This window comes from Gigantopelta aegis, chromosome 10 (genome assembly GCF_016097555.1).
Source record: "Gigantopelta aegis isolate Gae_Host chromosome 10, Gae_host_genome, whole genome shotgun sequence".
Lineage (NCBI taxonomy): Eukaryota > Metazoa > Mollusca > Gastropoda > Neomphalida > Peltospiridae > Gigantopelta > Gigantopelta aegis.
The window spans coordinates 41,402,876-41,409,574 of NC_054708.1; positions in this window are offsets into that span (position 1 = coordinate 41,402,876).

Here is a 6,699-nt window from a genome sequence, read left to right on the forward strand (position 1 = left end):
CAAACGCAACCATGGGTATGTCCCACAGACTTCAGGAATATTGCTCTCATTGTTATCCCGCATCGACTATATTTTACATTTAACTCGCTAAAAACGTTTGAAATCGTATATCAATGGAGGTTCTTCTCGTGTATGTTCAAATATTCCAAACGTTTTAAATTTTAATTTTTTAAAAATTAATTAAATTTGTTTTAATATTTTTAGATTGTCCTGGATTAATAATAAATTAGGTTTATAACACCAGTTACAAATTTAATCATATTAATTTTAAAGTTTAAAAACAAAATGAAAAAAACATTCAGTGAGAAGGAAGGAAATGGTTTATTTAACGACGCACTCAACACATTTTATTTACAGTTATTGCGTCAGACATATGGTTAAGGACCACACATATATTAAGAGAGGAAACCCGCTGTCGCAACTTCATTCTTTTCGATTAGCAGCAAGGGATATTTTATGTGCACCATCCCACAGACAGGATAGCACATACCACGGCCTTTGTTACACCACGAGAAATAGTCCAATGGGACCACCGACGGGAATCGATCCTAGACCGACCGCACATCAAGCGAGCGCGTCACCACTGAGCTATATCCCGCCCTCATTCAATGAGAAGAACATGAAGGTTACTGAAGGTGAAAAACTGCACACTGATTAACGCAGTGAACTTATTATTTTTTAATTTCATTGTTTCTTATTGCACTTCTACACTGATTAAGAAAGCCAAATTTCCCACTTTATTAATAAATTACATGGAGTAAGAACAACAATCCCGTATATTTTCGTCCACGAGTAGGGGTCACAGACAATCTGATTAAAATTAGCTCTACTGATTAACCAGTGGAGCTAATTTTAATTAGATTGAGTTGTGGTGCACTGGTCGGAACGAGAAAAAACCCAACCGAGGTGGTTCGATCGTGCAAGACAAGCATCTCAAGCGAGCACTCAACCGACTGGCGGGGCGGGACGTAGCCCAGTAGTAAAACGCTCGCTTGGTCAGTGTGGGATCGATCTTCGTCGGTGGGCCCATTGGGCTATTTCTCGTCACACCCAGTGCACTGGTATATCAAATGCCGTGGTATGTGCTATTCTGTCTGTGGGATGGTGCATATAAAAGATCCCTTGCTACTAATGGAAAAATGTAGCGGGTTTCTCCATATGTTTGACATCAATGAATCAATGTGCTCTAGTAGTGTCGTGAAACAAAACAAACGTTACTTTTTAACCGACTGAGCTACATCCCGCCCCGTTCCTACTTTGAAAACAACACGAAAGAAATACATTCATATTGTATAGGATTTAGTGGCGGTTGCCATTTCAGTTTAAAGTTTGTTATAGTTAACGACACCACTAGAACACACTGATTTATTAATCATCGGCTATTGGATGTCAAACATTTTAATAGTCAATGAGTGTGCTTTAGTGGTGTCGTTAAACAAAACAAACTTTAAGCTGAAATGGCAACCGCCACTGCATGTAAATGAGATTTGTGGCAATTTATAATTGTCTTATATGGTCAGTTTAAATATGGTTACAACACAGTGATTATTTGACGCGAATAACGAGTGTGCAGGCATGGCGGAGTAAATGTTAAGACATTGATGAATTTTACTTGTAGAATGAAAGAAATTGCATTTCAGGATATCTTTTTTTCAAAATTTTACGGTGAACCATACCCCCGAACCTCCTAGAAACTGTTGTTTTCCCCATCCCAACCAGTGTTCTATAACTGATACACCAAAGCCCGTGATATGTACTGCATTGTCTATTGGAAGTCTATGAAAAGATATACTGCCGCCTCTCTCCCATGAGAAGGAAATAATAATAAGAAAAAAGTACTCCCCCCCCCCCCCCCCCCCCCCAACAACCACCAAAGTTAATTATTCGTAAATTTTGCGACATTTGTGGACACTACACATGACCAGGGACGGGACGTAGCTCAGTGGTACAGCGCTCGGCTGATGCGCGATCGATCTAGGATCAATTCCCGTCAGTGGGCCCATTGGGCTATTTCAGGTTCAAGCTAGTGCTCCACAACTGGTGTAACAAAGGCCGTGTTATGTACTATCCTATCTGTGGGATGATGCATATAAAAGATCCCTTGCTGCTAATCGAAAAAGAGTAGCCCATGAAGTGGCCACAGCGGGTTTCCTCTCTCTATATCTCTGTGGTCCTTAACCATATGTCTGACGCCATATAACGTAAATACAATGTGTTGAGTGCGTCGTTAAATAAAACATTTCCTTCCTTCCTTCCTTCTACACATGACCATCTCTGTTGTTACTATTGCTACTACAGCTTTTAGGCAATCTGTAGCATATAGAAGAATTAGGTGGGGTTTTGTCCTCTGACTGATTCACCAAAGCCCATGCCAAGTCTATGGGTAATGTAAACAAAACTCTTGCTGCCTCTCTCCCACTGTACGACCATCACTAATGTTATTATTACTGCTACTATTACTACTACAACTTTTAGGCAATCTGTATAATATAAAACAAAACCGACCGCCGTTTAGATAGCCAGCCATTAGACAACGCTGTATACACAGTTATAATATACACGACCTCACTTCTCTGTAAATTCAAAGATGGTCGCTTGTCATAGGTGGTTTATTTTTATTATTTTTTATTTTTTATTATTATTATTTTTTTTTTATAAATGAAATTAATATTTTTAATCAATACTGGGCATGAGCATAAACAGATCCTTGCGAGTTTCGGCACAGGGTAAGTATAAAGATGCCGTTTTTGATAATTGAAATGGGACATTCTCGTACATCCAAAATCCGAAGTGTTTCTAGATTTAGCTCACATTGAAACGAATAACCTGACCATCTGTGTAATTTTCAATTTGAAATAGAAGTACAATTGGTAACACGTTTCATAAAAACCACCACAGGACATTGATAACAGCTGTTTGGTGTCTAATATATTGGCATTAACTGTGATATTTGGTATGAAATTGGCTAAATCATTATATAGGACTCATGGCGGCATTTGATAAACGAACCATGAGCACTATACTGTATCGTGCGCTACAGCAGCTAGCTCTGAATGTGCACGTAAAACCCTATGACCTGACCTAGGGGTTAGGGGTAGGGGTATCTTAAGACAGATGCATTTTACTTGTAGAATGCAAGAAATTGTATTTCAGGACATCTAGTTTTCAAAATGTCCACATGCTCACTAATTAACCCATTAAAGCTATAGCACCTCTCCTCCGTCTTGGAGGCTACTGGGAAGTATGACTCGAACCCCCATAAACTTCGCTCGTCACAATCTAGACCCCAGCCCCCGCTAAACTTCCTGCCCACGCGCCTGCCCCGTTTCGAAACAAAGGTATTTTTTCCAAGAAGATTGACGATAATCTATATTTATAATACACAAGGCTGATTTAACTGTTTCCTTCTGACCTCTTCTCCTCTTTTGATTTGTACTGCCGACAGCATTCTTGGTACTTTATCCGATGCCACATTTCGTAATGATCTTCTTTTTTTTTGCGCCCAGATCCAGTCGGCTATCGTACACACATCGTACTAAATATTGCATACAACGATGAGTTCCATAAATTCAAAGGTAATGTAAGTAACTATCTTTGTCATTTAACATAGAGATGGCTATATACACGGTGGCCGTGTAAAATCGTTTATTAGTTTTGTTCTATTAATTGTTCAGACGGAGTTGTTAGTCATAGCAGTTTTGTTATTTTGGGTATTATTACAAGGAATATTTGTTTAATGATACTTGAACAAGTTTCCAAATATGGCTATTTGCTGCCGAACACGACACATAGCTTAGAGAATAGGAGGAAGCCCGTTGCTGCCACACGGGTTTACGCCCACTGACAAGCAGCAAGGACTATTTACATATAGTTCATGGGCCAAATACCGAAACCCTCCCCCCCCCCCCCCCCCCCACCCCGGGATTTCTGGAGACAAGTATTTTTAGATACCTCATTATATATGAATTTAATATCTGCTTGTCTGCAGCAAAAATGTTGGTGGATTAAACAAATATTGCCATTTGAATGTGTGTGTGTGTGTGTGTGTGTGTGTGTACCGTTGCACATTTGTGTCCCAAAAATACTACATAGAAAAATGAAATCTAGTGATAAAGTTGTCATCCACATAAATGTTTAACAGATATAAGGCCAAAATTAATGATATTCATCCTATACTAGATGTTAATATTAATAAACCAAATAACAATGCAATATGTGGTAATAATAATAGTATATTCATCAGCAAAATTTAAGCAATGCCTGAAATGCATTATTTTCTATATTTACACATACTTTGGGCTGCTTGAACCTTTTGCATGTTCTTAAAGTTAATGATTTAAATAACAGTTGAGAGAGAATACAATGACAAATATCATTCTGAACCAATGTGTAACAAATCCTAGGCTAATGCTCATTTCAATACTTTTTAAAACTTCAAGTTTTTTACGTGTATCATCAGTCACATTTTACTGAAACAATGTTTAGAAGTCATGCATATGACCAAAACTAGCTAAAATAATATGACAGTAACAAATAATTATCTGAACGTTTACTAACCCTTAATTTATTTTGTGGAGTATACATGGATGTGCATCAATATTATGAAGATGTCCCTCTATACTAAATACCAATGTTAAAAATTTAAAATGTCAGTTTTGTGTACCTACTGTAATTTCCTTTGCATTACATGTGCAATTCATCTATCTTACAGCCGACGCCATATAACCGTAAATAAAATGTGCTGAGTGCATCGTTAAGTAAACCATTTCCTTCCTTCTATCTTACAGAAGTTCATATTATACTAGTCTGTGTTTGTAATATTTTTAGATTTGCTTTTCTATTTACACTGTGCTTAACTTATGCTCAGGTGTATATAATTAGTATCTACATCGAGTATTGTCATTAGTACTAGGAAAGTCTTGAATTCCTTTCATGTTCACAATTTCTGGGATTATCCTTCTTCAGGCTCTGCTCTGGTTCCTCCATCATCTCCATCAGCTCTCATGGTATAATATCACCATTTCATCTATAGTGTTCCTTCTGAATTTCTCAGCCATATGACCATTTGGTTGGGGAATAGCCTGAACTGCCTGGTCCAAATGACAACTTGGCAGTTTGTTCTCTTTATGTCCATTCTCAGAGCATTCACAGTGAATACATATATGCAGAGTGGAGAAGGCTGTATACTCAACTGTAGTACAGTATTATCATCCTTGGTTTGGCAACAAACATTTCCAGATATTTCTCAAGTCATAATGTTTTGTGTGTGTGTGTGTGTGTGTGTGTGTGTGTGTGTGTGTGTTATTGCACCAGTTTGGCCTGTTGCTTATAAAACGTTTAGAGCCTAGACTCGAGACTCTAATAGAGTCTGAGACACTAATGCCATAACAATGCCATACAAATTGTTTGCGTGTGACGTCATTAGATATTGAATCCGGACTCTAAAATTTTTATAAGCACGGGCCCTTCACTCCCATAGAGAAGGTATACGAAATGATCTACTTCTTAAATATATGAACATCTATCTTCCATGAGCTAACAATATTTCAAGGAAGTCTTGATGTTGCTTGAGAATATTCAAAACCATCAGTTTTCCATTCTGCATAAAAGTGCTGTTGGTATCATAGCCAGTAAAGGCAAGCACAGCTGGAATTGCTAGTCAATGTTTTCCCTGCATTCTTTTTTTTAAATTTTTATTTTTAAATATTCTGTGCACATCTATAAGATGCCTCTTGTTGCATAGTTGAGTGTATAAAAATGTTCACACATGGGATGATGAACTGGCAGCAGTGTACTTACATTGAAGTATAATCTTTGTCCCTGTGTATTTTACAACACCTTCAGACATGGTTTGCATTTGAAACATGTACTTTGTCTCACAAATAGAACCCTCTTCCCAAGAAGCTGAGAGCTGAGTTTTCTTTTTTCATTTAAAACTAATGTATTCCAGTCTCTTGATACCTTTGTAGGGATTCCTTAATTCAAGTGTGGCTTGGAAGAACCTCTTTCACATGAGAAATATAGTGCCAAACCAAGAATGCTGTTATTATTATGCTAGTGCGTATTAGTTGTAAACCTTCCATGCAGCAGAGATTCCCTGAAAATACACTGTACCAATAGAGCAATTTGCCATGGTCTCATTTGCTATTAGTCATATCACAAAGTCTAGGGTATTACTCAATCAGATGGACATGGCTGAGAAATGTCCAAAGAAATACTGAAGCTGAATTGGATGGTTCGTGATCTTATGCTACAAGAGCTGTTGACATATTGAGAGAGGAACAAGAGCAAAGGCCCAGAGGAAAAATAAGAAATTACAGAAATTGTGACATTATATTTGAGTCAGATAATAAGGAAATAGGAAAGAAAGTAAAGTGCTAGATATGCCTGATGACTGTATTTGATGTCAATTATATACACCTAAGCATAAAGTAAGCACAATTTAAATATAAATATGCTTTTAAAAATATGACAAGCGTTTGTGAGATAGATGAATTGTAAATTTAAAACACACATGCCGAGGAAAGGTACTTACAATTGACTGGTACTAAGAATAGTGAGACATCTTTATAAATGATAATACTAAATTTGTGAACATAGTATATAAACTCCATATACTGACCACATTTGAACAATGTAAAAAAGGATACTTTTTATAATAAAAGATCCAGACAATCCTAAGATTGTGTATACATAGAA